We start from the raw sequence: 14,594 nt of genomic DNA on the forward strand, positions 1-14,594 counted from the left end.
TATACTTGGAAGCAGTAAGATTGGACTGGAACACACCAACTGGAAACCTGCATTCAGTCCTAGCTTCACCATGGATCATGAGGCAGGACTGCTCCAAGCTTCAGCTGCCTCACCTGTGGCATAGTCTAACTGGGAAAGAGAAGTCTAAGTAGATACAATAGAGGTACCTATGCTCCCATAAAGTTCCAGGTGGAAGAATCATTCATTTATCCTGTGTTTGGGAGAGAGCAGAAGTTAAAGGGATATGGATTTTGACCCAGCTTAAGGAAGAACTGTCTACTATAAAGTTTTCAAAAAATGAAGTAGACTGCTTTGTAAGGTGATAAATTCTCTGGTACTGGAAAGATCTGAACCATCCTGGATAGAAGAATGTCTTAGGTGGTTTCCAAGTTCCCTGACATCCCTTAAGAATATGATTCTGTGACTAGTCTAAGGCAGCACTATCCAATTAAACATTTTCTGCAGTGATGAAAAAGTGATATATCTGTACTGTCCAAAATGGTAGTCACTAGCCACATGTGCCTGTTGAGCACTTTAAATGGGGCTAGTATGGCAGAGGAAATTAATTTTTAATTCTAGCTAATTTTAATTTAAAAAGCCACACGTGGCTAATGGCTACCATAGAAGTCTGGCTCTGAAATCCTGCATTTTTCTGGCTCTCATCATCATGACCTGTCACATTATCATCTCATATTCTGTCCTGGACACTGTATATAAAATTGCTTTATTTAGGATATGATCTTTCTTCAGAGGGAATTATCTCTTGAGAAAGAAGTAGAACCCAAAAACATGGAAGTGGAATAAAGAATAAGAATAGATGGCAAATAAACTATTGCCAAACTGGAAAGTGCAGCCAGAGAATCTATTGAACAGCCACAATAAAAACACTGGTGTTTCTAAGAAGTCTAAAGATGTGAACTCCCCCTGGTCGTGGGGGTGGGAGAGAAGTAGCTCTGAGCTCAGTGCTCCCAACCAACATACTGTTGCGCTGAATACAGGATTCTTCCCTCAGTACAGGCTCAGTGGGCTGTTCGTCTTTTTCCTACACGTTTTAGGAGCACTAGAGATTTAGAACAATGTGATAAAGTAACCTCAGGCTTCATGTTACTTCACCAGAAAGAGGAAGTTGTTTGAATTAGAACTTATCATTTCAGATCAGGAAGAGGCCTCAGAGATTATATAATCTAGTCTCTATATTTTATACAGAAGAAAACCAAAGCCTGAAGCCCAGAGAAGACTTGTGTCTTGCCACAGTCATGTGGTTATTAATAGTAGAATATTTCATTTGTGAAAAAAAAGTTGGTGTGTAATAAATAACACATAGTTACTCATCAAAAAGGTAACCTTTTTCTTAAAAATAAAAACAAAAATAGTGCTTCCCAAGAGCTTATTGGAGCTGAAGAAGAGTCAAGGATGTTGTTAACAGCTTTCCTGGGGAACGTTTCAATCCTCTCATGTTTTCTGAGAGTGTGACAGAGGCCTTTACTTGAAACCTGTGTGGAGGAATGGATTGAACTCCTGCTCACGCTTGCCTTGGCCAAGACTGTGTCTCCTCAGACTTGATCCAGAGGGGAACTGCAGTGTACTCAGGGGCTGTTGTAAGGCTGTATTCTCTCCAAACAAGGCTCTCTGGGGCAGTTCCCAGGAAGAAATTCTTCCCCCTCATCGTTCATTGAACATTCTTGTGTGTCCCCTAGAAAATGACAAAATCTAAACAAACAGGTTCTATTTTCAGTTTGTCTTTCTGAAAACCAAACTTCACCCACATGAAACTAGCCAGCAGGCTTCAAATGCTGAAGGCTTCTAGGTACTTTCTGAGTTTGCTCTGACTCATGTCTTACCTACATTTTTATCCTTGATTTAAACAAAAATAAAACAAAATAAAACAGAAAAATGAGGGCTGTCTTTCAATGTAAACTATTTGATTTTTCCCACATCCTCATCTTTTCTCCATTACCACGTAAAACTCTTTTTTCCTTGAAATGGGTATAGAATTCAGATAACCAACATATTCGGAAGAATATTTATGGAGCATTTAGCCTTTAGACATTCCGCAGTTTAATAGAAGGTACTGTCATGTCAAATGCTATGATCTAATCACATTTCTTTTCATAATGACTAACAAATTATCATTATGTCACTTGCCCATATAAAACCCATAATTGGCTTTCTTCTGGGATCTTTTTAGATTAAATATGACCTCCTAAGCCTAGCAGCTTATCATTAATGTTTTCTTTCCTTCTATATATCAAACTACTTCTTATTTTTTTTAAATGCTTATTTATTTATTCCAAAAGAGAGTGTGACAAGCAGGGGGTGGTCAGAAAGGATCCCAAGCAGATTTTGCGCTGTCAGTGCAGAGACGGGCGTGGAGCTCAATCTCATGAACCATAAGATCATTATCTGAGTCAAAACTAAGAGTTGGATGCTTAACCGACTGTGCCACCCGGGCACCCTTCAAACTACTTCTTAAATTTGCCCCCAACCCCACTGTTACTCATTCCTTTTCAGCTTGGCTATTCTCCTTGCCATGCCCCCCTCCCCTAAATTCTTGTTTATGATCTTCTTTATGCACTCCTTGCATGGCATTCCATACCTCATTCCCTCTATTCAGGACTATCCCCTCTTCCAAGGATGGGCTTAAAGCTGATTCTCTTCTAGAAACCTTCCCATCTAAGCCCATCCAAGACTTGTATTCTATCACTTATCTACTCCGAGAGTCCCAGCGTGTTTTGTTTTGCTTTGTACTATTTCCATGCAAAAAGCTGTAAACCTTTAGAGCTAGGGATATAGGGTGGGAACAGACTACACAGATAACATGGTTGGCTCTACCACTGTCAGTCTCCAAATAAAGACTGGAGTTCAGATTGGCTGAGTGACATGTCCAAGATCACACAGATTTAGAAGCCACATCTCCAAGACCACTGCTCATTTCATCACATTGCCTTTTAGTTTTAGTTTTTTTTTTAAAATTTTTTTTTTCAACGTTTATTTATTTTTGGGACAGAGAGAGACAGAGCATGAACGGGGGAGGGGCAGAGAGAGAGGGAGACACAGAATCGGAAACAGGCTCCAGGCTCCGAGCCATCAGCTCAGAGCCTGACGCGGGGCTCGAACTCACGGACCGCGAGATCGTGACCTGGCTGAAGTCGGACGCTTAACCGACTGCGCCACCCAGGCGCCCCTAGTTTTAGTTTTGTACCTGTGTTATACTAATAACTGAGAAAAATATAAATAGTATTACATAATACATAAAGAAAAATTCACAACTGCATTAGAGTGAGGCTTATGTTTTCATTACTTAAAATTGCGACTGTGACAGAGAATGCTGGGCCATGTTTCTCAGTCTTCCCAGCAGTGAGATGCAATTGTGAGACAGTTCTGATGAATGGGGGGTGGGGGGGGGGCGGGAGGGGGTTGAAGTAATGTATGTAGCTCCAGGTCTGGCCCATAAAAACCTCCTCACATACCTCCATGCCCTCTCCTCTTACTCTGCTGGTGGATGTTGGGCTCCAGGATGACCTTGGAGGCCAGAGTTGAAGATGGTGGAGTCATAAGATGAAAGGCGCTTGGTCCTGTGATTCAGGAGAGCTGCCCGATGATTCAGAGCACCCATTTTGAACTGTGTTATGAGCAAGACGCTATGAAGTTAACAACAGACTGTGTTCAGCCACTGAAATTCTGACTAGCATCTACCCAAACTAATATTCATTCATTGCATAATTCTTACAACATTCCTATAAACTAGGTATTATCCCCATCTAACAAATGGAAAACCCAAAATGACAGTGGTCACACTTCTCACATGAGGCACAGCAACGATATGAACCCAAGTCTATCTGATTCCACATGCTGGGTTTTTTGGTTTTTTTTTTTTTTTTTCATGAATACAGAGGTTCCTGTGATGACAAGATTCAACTTACAGACTTAGATAAGAACCATTTTATGCACCTATGCTGAAATGCATCAGTTCTGGCCACTACCAACAGATGGCAGTAGTGGCTGCCTATAGATAGTCACTGAATTTATGAACAAAAGGATTTAGGAATATCATAAAATGAAACATAGCCTGTATGTGCATGGAGGAGTTTCTGAATGCTTTGCTGCCTTTTCTCTGTGAGGAGTGATTTTACCTTCTTGAGAACTATCACTGAAATTTATTCAAACTTGTGGGCCTCTAATTCTCTCCTCTGACAGCTGAGGAAACCAGCCTAAAATCATTTGCAATCAGTACATTCTTTCAGACTCTGACATTCCATTGTGTGTGTGTGTGTGAGAAGATAGCAAGAACTGACCCTGTAAAGAAATTCACACTGAGCTGTCCCTCTCTCCCTAGGGGAGATACGCTGGGTAGTAAATTATGTTCTGTGATTACTCTTAGCAATGGGTCAACAGGGCTATAACTAATACCTGTTTATTTATTTATTTAGCTTCTTTATATTAAATTTTTTTAATGTTTATTTATTTTTAAGAGACAGAGAGAGACAGAGCAGGAGCAGAGGAGGGGCAGAGAGACAAGGAGACACAGAATCTGAAGCAGGCTCCAGGCTCTGAGATGTCTGCACAGAGCCTGATGAGGGGCTTGAACCCACGAACCATGAGATCATGACCTGAACCAAAATCAGACACTCAATGAACTGAGTCACCCAGGCGACCCTAGCTTCTCTAAATTTTAAAAATTTCCTCCAATAAACACATGTAATTGTACAATTAAAATAAGATTACAGATGGACACTCAAAACCAAGCAAGCAGTGTGAGGAACACACTATGAAAAGAATGAGGCAGTATGACAGAATGGTTGACAAAAAGGTTTTGGATCATGATAATCCTGGTTTCAAGTGTTCCTATAGAACTAGGTAGACTAGAGAACTAGAGAAATACAGATTATTGAACTGTCCTGCATACTGTGGTTGCTGCTTATCCACATGTCGCTATTTAAATTTAAATACAACTGAAAACACACTTCCTCACATTAGCCACATGTCAAGTGCTCAATAGATACCCCACTGAACAGTGCAGATATAGACTAGTTCCACCACTGCAGAGAGTTCTACCGCAGGCTGACAGTCCAGAACTCCACAGAAAGGCCCTGAAAGTGGAAGAAGGAGAATTGACAGTCAGAGCCTTCTGTCCAAATACTTCCTTCCCCAATATTAATTTATTAAAAAACCACTAAATGGCAACTATGTGACATATTAATGGCTACAATTTATTAAGCATTTAGTATGTGCAAGACATAATGCTAAGCCCTTTGCACACATCATTTATCTAATCCTCACGATCTGAAAGGCAGGTATTAACTATTATAATAGTTACTATATTACTCTATTAATAATTAATATGTGTATCAATTATTATAATTATTAATTAATAATTCTGATTAACTTGCTTTTTAGAAGTGAGAAAACAGAGGCTCAGAGAGGTTGAATAACGTGCCTGAGATCACATAGCTTGGAAGTGGCAGAGCTGGGATTTAACTTCAGCATCTGTCTGACTCTGTGCTTAACCAGTAGGCTCCACTGCTTTCCCCCTTATCCTACCTCTCTGAGGCACAGTTTAAGAGCTGTGGAGATATGCCAATGTATGCAACAGTAACTACTTTCAAAGCCTGTTGGTATACACCTAGTTGGGAAATAAATGGATAAACATGTATAAAACTACCTATAATTACAGAACAAGCTCTGTTAAAGAAAAATGATAGATATGGTAAAAAAAAAAATATGGAGTGGACTGGAGGTAAGAAAACCAATTAGGAGGCCATCGCATTAGTCAGGGCATAATCAAGATAAGGTGTAGGAGTTGAAGAGTGGAGATAGTGGAAATGGGAAAAGGCAGGGAGGAAGAACAGTTAGTATTCAGGGACTATTTGAATTTAGCGAGAAAGAAAAAAAGGGAGGTATGGTTACCAGTCTTCAACATGAGCTCCCTCCCCAGTGTTCCTTGCCTCCTGGTACTCATGATTTGGTGAGTCCCTCTCATATTAGAGCTGACCTGTGTGACCAGTAGGACATGGTACAAGTGACAGCATGTGACTTCCAAGCCTAGGTCATAAAAGACAATGCAGCTTCCACCTGCTTTTTTGGTTTGCCCACTCTATGGGAGGCCAGCCACCATGTTGTGAGGTCACTCAAAAGTCCTACAGGGAGATCCACATGGGGATGAACCTGTGAGACGTAGTAAGTGCTTATTATTGTTTTTAGCTGCTAAATTTTGGGATGATTTACTGTGTAACAACAGATAGCTAAAGGAGGCATCAGAGTATTTTATGATTTCAAACTTCGGTGATGATAGAGCTAATTATCCATTTTCTTTCTTTTCAAAACATAATCCATACAAACAAGCTAATTTGTGATCCAATCCCATGTAGACTTTTATTCAAAGAAACAGCTGTCTGGCAACTGAAAAGTAGATACACACTATTTAATCCTTTACAACAGTCTCTCCTGAATGTGCTGGAGGGGGGGACTACTTTCAGAATACTTAGCTAAATATCTTTAAAATCTCATTTCCCCATCTTATCCTCTATATTGCCTTGATACCAAATTAGTTCCAAAATTTGTCTTCAAGATCTTTTCAAAACGGTGTACCATAAACTCAAGCTGAGTAGTCTTTTGTCACTCTCTTCATTGATCAGAATTTTATTATGGGGAATCTCTATTAACCTTTGTCTTTTCAGCTTTCCTATCCTCTCAGTATTTGTATTCCTACAACAAAGCAGAGCTCAGGAACCATTCCTGAAAGCAAAGAATCCTCTTTTAGAGGGAAAGAGTGGGGGAGACAGAGTGAGAGTGTCCATGTCGCAACTGCAAATAAGAAAAATTCCTGGGGCTCCTGGGTGGCTCAGTCGGTTAAGTGACCAACTTTGGCTCAGGTCATGATCTCACAGTTCATGAGTTTGAGCCCCGTGTTGGGCTCTGTGCTGACAGCTTGGAGCCTGGAGCCTGCTTTGGATTCTGTGTCTCCCTCCTTCTCTCTGCCCCCGCCCCCCCCCCCCCACTCTCTCTCAAAAATAAATAAACATTAAAATTTTTTTGAAAAAAGAAAACAAAAATTCCTTGCAATTTTTTGTTCATATGTATGCTCGCCACAGAAACCAGTCTCAGAAGGTAGCCTGGTACAGATGAATTCATTTACTATCTGTATGACACTTGAGGATGTCACATAGCATTTCTGTATCTCAGTTTCCTCATTTGCAAAATGATAATATCTACCTGATGGCTTGTGGAAGGATAATAAGAGTTAAGGCACAGAAAGCATGCAATAGATATTAAAGTCTAAAATATCTCAATTATTGGAAATTCCATGTCCTTAAATGTTACACAAGGGGTAAGTGATTTCACATGTGAGTATTTGAGTATTCCTTATAAAACATGCTTTGTTTGCCTCTTCTCATATTTTGAGATAGCTGTTTCTATGATTGTTAGGACAACAGGTGGCTGTGATATTGGTGTGGAATTGAATAACATGCATCACATCTGGACCCAAAAGCTGTAAGCACATTAACTCTGATTTATATCATGTCATATGTGACCAACACCTTCTTACAACCAAGTTTGTTCATATTTTTCTGCATATTTGTTTCTGATTATGAATATATATAATAGTATCTATCTAGTGTAAGCATTCAACTCAACTCTCCAACTACTTTTTGGGCCCCTACTATGTGCCACAGTTCTTGGTATTTTGTTTGTATCAAGGCACAAAAAGCCAAAGACCTGCCCATTGGATGGAGCTTACATTCTAGTGGGAGAATACAGAGAATAAATAATAAACATATAATATTAGTAAATTATATAGGATATTAGAAAGTGATCATTACAACAGAAAAATAAGGAGGGTCAGAAGTGAGGTGGCAGGTGGCAGTTTGCTATGTAATAAAGCTGTCAGGGTAACTTCATGGAGAAGGTAAGATTTGTACAAAATCTTGAAGAAGTGAGGAAGTTGGCCAAATGTTCCAAACAAAGGGAACAACTAATGCAAAGGCCCTTGGGAGGCTGTATTCCTGCATACTGAAGAGATAGCCAGGAGGCCAGTGTATTTGGAGCAGAGTGAGAGTCAGAGATCTAAGGGGCAGCAGATCATGTGGGGTCTTTTGGGCCATTGCAAAGATGTACCACTTATCCTAAGGGAAAACCCAACCACTGGGGAGTTTGAACATAGGAATGACATCATCTGACATATTTAAAAGAATCCCCCTGGCTGCTGAGTGTTGTGAGGGGAGGGTAGAAGCAGGTATAGCACATAGGAGTCTCTCGTAATGCTCCAGACCGAGATGATGTAGGCTTGGGCAAGACTGTAGTAGTGGAGGTGAACTACTACTCCACCTACTTTATAGCTTTCCCCTAGATATAAAAAAAACAATTTTGATTCTCAGATAACAACCAGCTGATTAAACAACTTTCTAATATTCTAGGAACAATGTTATGTTATCTTGCATATTTAGAAAATGCTCATAAACTATAAGGTCATTCCCATCCAGTCAGAAAAAAATACCTTTAAACACACAGTGATTGTGAGTTATGCCTCAAATCCAGTTCTAAATTAGAGATTAGACCAAGTGCAGAGTTGCTCTTTCTTTCACATATCTCAAACCTCCCTCTCTTTCCCACCATAGAAGAGTATAAATGTGGTAGACAGCATAATTAATGAGCAGTAGGAGAAAATTACGGAGACCATCATGATATGCCTTGAAAATGGATCCTGAAAATAAACTGTATATTTCTTCTTCATAATTTTCTCTACTTTCAATAAGAGCAATATCAGGATGGTGAGAATTTCCTTCCAATGCAGCCTCTTCTCCCAAAATGCATAATCAAATTTATTCTCCTTAAGGTCACAAAGTTATCCTAATATGCAAATCTTCTCAATCTATCAGAATTGTTAGGGCTGTGTATGCTTGGTATATAGAAAGAAAAATAAAAATACCAAGCCAATAAAAGTGGATTATAAAGAAATTATATTGATAGATCTATGATGAATAGTATGGCCATTACTTCTTTAAGGATAGTATCTGATATGCCCAAAGACAGATTCATCTCTAGAATATGCACAACCAGGGGTGCCTGGGTGCCTCAGTTGGTTGGGCATCTGACTATGGCTCAGGTCATGATCTCTCAGTTTGTGAGTTTGAGCCCTGCATTGGGCTCCGTGCTGACAGCTCAAAGCCTGGAGCCTGCTTTGGATTCTGTGTCTCATTCTCTCTCTGCCCTCCCAGCCCCTAACGTGTGTCCTCTCTCTCTCTCTCTCTCTCTGTGTGTCTCTCAAAAATAAATAAATGTAAAAAAAGAAAATTTAGAGTATGCACAGCCAGAGTAGTGAAGTGGATAAATCTGATTTAGAAATGGAAACCTTGATGCAAGTGAGTCCTGAATTGGGAATGAGAGCTTCCCTAGAGACCTGGGTTCTCTAGATTAATCTAATGCTTCTTCCATTCTTTTGAGAGCCATTAGGGGAGTCTTTCCAAGAGCTTTAGATGTATGTCATTAGCTGTCTTTTGGACATTCTTCACATACATTCATCTAGTTTATCTTCCAAGCTAGTGACCTGGAAATCTTCCATCATTTTCTTCCCTTATTCCCCATTTTGGTCAAGGTTCCACTGAAGAAACAGAACCACTGTGGAAATTAAGGACTAAGGAATTCATTGTAGGAATTATATATCATGCAATTATAGGAAATAAAGACAAGAAAGGATCAGAGAAAAATCACTAATGGGCTGCTGGAATGCAACTATGAAGGCTGATGTTGAAGTCCATGGAAGGTTGCTGGCTCTTTGTGGCAACTGCCTCTGTGAATCCCAGTGAACCATCTGATGGTGGGCCTGGGTTCACTCTTGGTCAGGAGGGGTGGCAGTCAGGAAGGAGAGCTGGACATATGTGGAAAAGAGTGAGGAAAAACTAGGATCCAAGAATAAACTAGAATTCACAAGGAAATATTGGAACTCATGTCTCTCTCACTGCATCTAATCCTGAAGACCAGCAGGAAAAGCTGTTACCATAAGTCTGACAGCTGTTTGTGTGCCCAGCCCAGTACTTGGAGAGGTGGTAGGAAGATATGGACAATAGCTAGACAAGGTATGGACCAGGTGCTGCTCAGGTGAGTCAGCAGATCAGTGACAATGTGATTGCTGCCGTTTCACTTCCACCTTCCAAACCATGGCCAAATGCCTTGTGTGACCACCCTTGACCCAGAACTGTACAGAGAAGGAAATTCTGGGAAATGTAATTACAACTAGTAAAGTTGACAGAGTACAAAATCAATGTAATCCTTACATACCAATCAATTTTAATTCTTACAGTTTTCTTAAATATGTCCCTTTCTTTCCTTCTCTTCTATCATTGTTGTAGTTCAGATCCCTGGCCTCTCTCTCCTGATCTATCAGCATAGCAGAGATACAAAACATTTGATGAATTTTAGGGTCCTGCTTGTAGGTACTATGATAAGAGCTTCTGCCCATCTAACTCTCTGTGGGCATCCCAGAAATCTCAGGAATACTCTTGTTTGGCTTCATCATCACTGGCCAATATTGTTGGCATCACCCTTTCTCCCCTGCTGACATGTTCATAAGTACTGTTCATGTGTACTCATTAGTACTCAAGAATGTGTATGGGCCAGAATGGAGAGGGTAAGTAGATACTAATAGCAGCTAGCATTTAATGTGTTAGGTATTTTATCACATAAATTATTTCACAGTAATGTTTCAACCAACACCTCAATTTGATAAAAAAGAAAACTTAAGTTTGTAGCAGCTAAGTGAATCATCCAAAGTTAAACTATTAGCAAGTAGTTGAGCTTGGACTTAGACCTGGGAGTGTTTGTTTCTAAAGCAGATGCTCTTTTGTTCCCAAAGCAGATGCCCAAAGAGCCAGGGGTAGGTCTTCTTTTTCAGTTTTCACAACCACCAGGGTGGTTTATCTTTTTGGGTTTGGGATCTTGTTTTCCTGGGTTGGATTCCATTTGTGGTATTTGTAGAGAAGATGCCCAGCACAAATGCCTCCATGAGCTGGACAAGTACCATAAATGAGTGAAGAGGCAGGAGGTTGGGATGGATGAGGGGTGGTGGGGGGAAACTGGAAAACTTAAACCCTGTCTAAACAGGGGCAGGGAGTGAATCAACTGTAACCAATGATTGCCTGGCTGGAATGTAGACTCTGTTACATAAAAGTTATAATATCTTCTAACTTAAAATGTTCACTCAATATTTTTGCTAAAGATAACATGGCCCTAACAATATTTTTAAGATCCTTTGTAGACTAAAGAGAACACTGATCAGAGTCCTCTAAGGGCTGCTAATTTGCAGCCTTTACTCTAGAGACATTGTGCTTATTTCTCTAGATTTATGTGTGTTATCACTGACTCCTCCAAAAGTTGATCTAAATACTGGAGGAGTGGGGAGAATCACAGGTCAACCTGTGGCTGGGTTAGCTGCTTTGGACTCCAAAGGCCTACAGACCTGTAGGATTCTCCTGATGAGAATCAGGCAAAAGCTAAAAAACCAAGGCATCTGGACAGAAACGGACATGAAAGGAGCACACAGTGAGCAACTGTGTGGGTGACTATGAGAGCATGAGTCAGTGGATGACATGTGGGGGTAGGAGTCAATTGTGCATGTGAGGTTGGTGTAGAGGACTACAAGCAGAAAGAGAAAAGGGCCAATCGTAGGAAGAAAGGGAGAGAAAAGAGGGAAGAAGGAGAAGCCACTTGCACTTTTACCCAGTGCATCCATGGACATGTTCTATCTGCCAATCTTTCCCCCCCAATATGTGTGGGGACAAGCAGGCGTTAATGCTCACTAGGCTAGGCATGGGCAATTTCATGGCCAGGGAACATATATTTAGGAATTTCTTCTGGCCACTACTTTCACCAGCATCTTTCTTTTCTAACAAGTTATAAATAGTTCCCTATCATCCTTTTGCTAACTGCTTAGAAATGTCATAGCTTGGTTTGGGCATCTCAGAATCCCAAATGAATAGATAAATGATGGCTAAGAAAAGATTATGATTATAATTAAAGTACAGGATTCCAAGACATTCCTGTCTTCCTTGTCAAAGATTTAAGGCCTGTGGTGAAGGAACCAGAACCATCAAGTTAATATTGGCAAGCATATTAATATGTGAGTAAATTCACAAAATTGAGTGCACTGATGGCTGGCCCTGCTGCAGCAGTGAAGGGACAATAAGAGTGTGGACACAGCAAGCAAAGTACATCACAGCCTCAGAGAGGGCTTCTGCCTCCAGAGCTCCCCAACATTGTGACCTCATTCTTGACCCATCTTGTTCCTTTAGCAGGCCAGAAGAAGTTGAATGCATATTCTGAAACTTCTTTTTTCCACTTTGTGAGAAAAAATTATACAATTTGAGGTGATGCTCATATGATGGATGTGCAGTTTTCACATCATAAAACGCAGGTGCTAAGTGAGCCTGGCGTGTGCAACACTCCTACGCAGAAACCATCTGTGAGAGAGCCCCAGCGTCAGTTACCTAGGTACATTTCGCATTTTTAGAGGGCAGGAAGGAAGGGCAGAGATGATCTTGGATGTACAGTGTAGTGGGCTAGCCTCATGGATTCCACTTCATGGATGTTCCAAATTCCTGCTGATGTTTTGGAACAGACACCATCATTTTACATAGATTGGTATGTTTCTTCCCAGATTTCTCTCTTTTCTCAAGTCCCATCTCCATCTTTAATGTAAAAGATTTTTTAAAAATCAATGAAGTTTACGTTTTCTCATTAGAAAAATAAGGGGCTTAGTGTTAATCTTCTTGAGTCAGGAATATTTTCAAGGATATGATGAAAACCACGGACCATTCTCTATGAAAATGTATATGCCTACAAACACTCAAACCTTTTCACATTTTTCCCTAGGGCAGTGGTTCTTAACTTGTCTGTCCATTAGAATCACCTAGAGAACTTTAAACACTATAGATGCCTGGGCCCCACCCCAGAAAAATTAAATCAGTATAGCTCAAACAGCCTGTGTGTACACATTGGAATGTTCAAAAATCTCATCAGGTGATTCTAATGTTCAGTCAGTGCCAAGCATTAGATCCCTAGGGCATTAAATGACCACAATAAGAAAAAACATTTGAGTAAAGAAAGTCAAGAAGCAATATGCCTCTAAAATACCTAACTGGAAGGATATATTATAGGAGATGCAAGAGATGAAGAGGAAAGAAAACAAGATGGCAAATGACTTGCTCCTTATTGCTAATTCCAGATTACTCTTGTTTCCTCCACCCTAAAAACAAAACACCTGCATTGAATTGCATGCCATAAGGCCCATACCACTAGTTTCCTTGTTTCTGTGTGTTATCTGCCCCTGCTCCCCTCAAAAACATATCCCAGGTCCCTTTCCCTCATTCCTTGAAATTTTAATCCTTAGCTAACGGTCACCTCCTTCAACATTGCTCCTGACAATTCTTGGTGATTTAAATGTTCACATAGATAATGCTTCTGATATTCTGGCCTGTCAGTTCCTTGACCTCATGTCTTTCAAAGATCTTGCCTAAGATTGTCAAAGATAATTTCTCTGCCACTCACTTCCATGGTCATATCCTACTAGACCTTGTCATTATCGATCACGTCCATACCTTTATAACCTCAATTCCAAGCATCCCACTTCTGACCACCACCTCCTGTCTTTCCAGCTGATTCTCTTTAGTGCCCCAACCCCAACTATCCTCCATGTCACCACCTGCAACTTATTGACCCTACTAACTTTGGATTGTCCCCTACTCCATCTTCATGTCATCACTTGCCTCCTATCCATCATCATTATTATCCCCTTTCTCACTCCCTGTCTTCATGTAGCAAAAGTACAACCATGGTTAAATCCACCTCTACACCTATTATGTGCTCACATGCACACAGCTGAGCTTGGCTGGAGAGAAACATGCCTCTATGCGAACTGGTCTCACTAAAAATGTGTAACCATCAACCGCAAATGGGCCACAGAGCTACCCGATAATCTCACAAAATTCCCCCAGTCATTCACTCTCTCTCACTCTCATATGATTATTTCATACCTTATCCTCTCTTCCATTTCCTCCTTCCCCATCTGCATTCTCAGCTAATGACCTTGCTGCCATTTTTTTTTTTTTTCTGAGGAAATAGAGACAATCAGAAGAGAACTTCTTCAGGGTGCCTGAGTGGCACAGTCAGTTAAGTGTCCAACTCTTGATCTTGGCTCAGGTCATGATCTTGTAGTTTGTGAGTTTGAGTCCCACATCAGGCTCTGCACTGATGCTGTGGAGCCTGCTTGGGATTCTGTCTCTCCTTCTCTCTGCCCCTCCCCTGCTTGTGCTCTCCCTCTCTCTCTCAAAATAAATTTTTAAAAACTCAAAAATTAAGAAAAAAAGAAGAAGAGGTCTTCTTCATACTCTCACCACTCTATCTACCTACCTAGCTATACCTGTGTCCATATGCTCAGCTTTCTCTCCTGTTACACTGGACAAACAGTTTGTGTTCCTAAGGATAAGCCCTCCACTTGGGCACTAGGTCCCACCCCTCACTCAATCACTCAAGGACATCACTGCAGCAAGTTTTCCCCCACCTCCATTATCATCAATTTTCTCATTTCTAGTAGATCATTTCCA

The 14,594-nt window shown here is 40.6% G+C and overlaps 1 protein-coding gene and 1 long non-coding RNA gene across 3 annotated transcripts in view; one reads left to right on the forward strand and one right to left on the reverse strand.

Annotated features, from left to right (window-relative positions):
- The window catches only part of LOC147581782 (uncharacterized), a 112,591-nt gene that overhangs the window by 6,153 nt on the left and 91,844 nt on the right, over window positions 1–14,594 (reverse strand). The gene's annotated exons all lie outside the window — the stretch shown is intronic.
- IL21 (interleukin 21) overlaps window positions 6,098–14,594 on the forward strand; it is a 37,936-nt gene continuing 29,439 nt past the window's right edge. Inside the window, exons 1-2 of one of the 2 annotated variants that reach the window (XR_015250251.1) lie at window positions 6,103–6,177; window positions 7,426–7,491. The gene's annotated coding sequence lies outside the window, so the exon portion shown is untranslated. Of the gene's footprint in view, window positions 6,178–7,425; window positions 7,492–14,594 lie in introns of both variants that reach the window. The other variant, XR_015250250.1, reaches the window with a different exon arrangement.

This window comes from Puma concolor, chromosome B1 (genome assembly GCF_028749965.1).
Source record: "Puma concolor isolate L17-30 chromosome B1, mPumCon1.1.hap2, whole genome shotgun sequence".
In the NCBI taxonomy this organism is placed as follows: domain Eukaryota; kingdom Metazoa; phylum Chordata; class Mammalia; order Carnivora; family Felidae; genus Puma; species Puma concolor.